This window comes from Capsicum annuum, chromosome 5 (assembly GCF_002878395.1).
Source record: "Capsicum annuum cultivar UCD-10X-F1 chromosome 5, UCD10Xv1.1, whole genome shotgun sequence".
Taxonomy (NCBI): Eukaryota; Viridiplantae; Streptophyta; class Magnoliopsida; order Solanales; family Solanaceae; genus Capsicum; species Capsicum annuum.
Genome location: NC_061115.1, coordinates 8,764,154 through 8,766,120, shown reverse-complemented (window position 1 = coordinate 8,766,120; position 1,967 = coordinate 8,764,154).

The following is a 1,967-nucleotide window of genomic DNA, read 5'->3' as shown; positions in this document are numbered from 1 at the left end:
CTTCTTTAAAATCTTATTTTCTGATCTTGTTAACTTATTTTTTGATGAAGAACACCCTTCATCTTCACTTTTTGGCAAAGTGACAGCCATTAACGGGTTTGATTTGTCTTTACCGGTCACCGTTTGAACCAGACTAGCTTACCAACATCTGGTACAGTGGATTTCTGAGCATTTAGTGGGAAATGCACACCCTTCTCATCCATTTTTTTTAGGAGATGGAAAACTCTGAGTCTGAGTCTGTGTTTTTGCATCCGTCTTGCTTACATTTGTCTGCTGGTTGAGTCTTGCTTCTAATAATTGTATCTGCTTTATTAATCTAGCGTTTTCCACGAGGAGTGATTATTTCTGGGCATTTAGTTTCTTGAAATTCTCCGTCATTGAAAAACAATGGTTGCAGAAAATAATCTTTCCAGTCTCTTTTTGCAAATTATACTGAGGTATTTGATATGGATTTTGTCTGAGTGAAGGAGATATATAGTAGTTTGGTCCTAAATATCCTCTAGCATGATTGGTGGCTTCGGTAAAATCATTAAAACCTTTAAAAAGAGGGGCTTTAAAACCTTGTATTGAATCTAACACTTCTAACCATGTTTGGAAAATTCCGTTAGTTTTTTCATGAATGACTACATAGAATTTAAACCTAGGCCTACTCTTTTCTGCCATGTAATGGCATAAAGAGTTCATGGATGCCATAAAATGATTACGGTTTTGTTTATTATAAGAGATCCAAAGGTTATCTACTAAACACCTTTGGGGTCTATCTAAAATGTAATCTGGTCTTACTCGAAAAGATATGTTACTCTCAGGGTGAGCAATTAAATTAAATGGTCCGAAGTGAATTCTTTCCATTGTCTCTAAAGATTCTAGTGGTCTAAAATTTAAATTACCTAACATTGTCTGTTGATACGACTCTGAAGACGAAGCAACACCTTTGCCTTTGTCTGCAGGAGGTTATCCTGTTGGTTTCATGCTGAAAATAAATGAGTGAGATTAAACTTATTTATTGATTCCCAGTTGTAGTCTACTTAACTGGTCTGCTAATTCGTTTTCTTTACCTTTTATATGTTCAAATACTATATTCTTGTAAACAAATATGGTGTCTGTAAAATTTAGCCATCTTCTTCTATTACTAGTTTTATCATTTATTTTTTGATGAAATTTAACTATAGCTTCACAATCTGTTCTAACTAAAATTTCTTCTTTATTTAGAATATATAATTTGAAACTATTTAACCCGTATATTATAGCTAATACTTCTAGGTCTATAGCACTCATGTTTCCTTTTTCTTTATATGCCCCACTCTGATATCCATATATTTGTTCTTCATTTTTATTACTGTATTTATTAGGTCGTGCTTTTAAGATAGCTCCCCATCCTAAATCACTTCCATCTGTTTGAATGATTAAATAATCTGATTCTAATGGAATTTTTAGATCTAGACGATGATGAAACAGAGAGTAATATCGAAACAGAAAGCGAGTTTTTGAATATAGAAGTCCTACAAGAAGGATATAAAGTAGACATGGCCATAGAAAAGGCTGAAAACTTAGCAGAAGAATATAAATTTATAACTTTTAAATGTAAAGGATGTCAAAAGGACGACATGAAAATAGAAGTATGTATAGAACATTTTAAAAACTGCTTAGAGAGAAGTGATAATTTAGGATATAGAAATAACAAATCAGTCCTTAAAAGAAAAGATGAAGACACAATCTCTATATTAAGTTCTACCATCAGTTATAAAAAACTAGCAGAATTAGAACCAACTAGCTCCTCAAGTGCTAGCCCATTCCAACAAACAAACCCTAATCCCCAACCAATAGATTATAGTACAGGCAATGTACCTATAAGACCAACAATTAGGATAAACCCAGATACAGAGCTTAGAGGAGATAATATAAAACCAGAAGGTAAAAGAATGCCAATAGAAGAACCAATTAAACTACAAGAAGGAGGAAACAAAGGT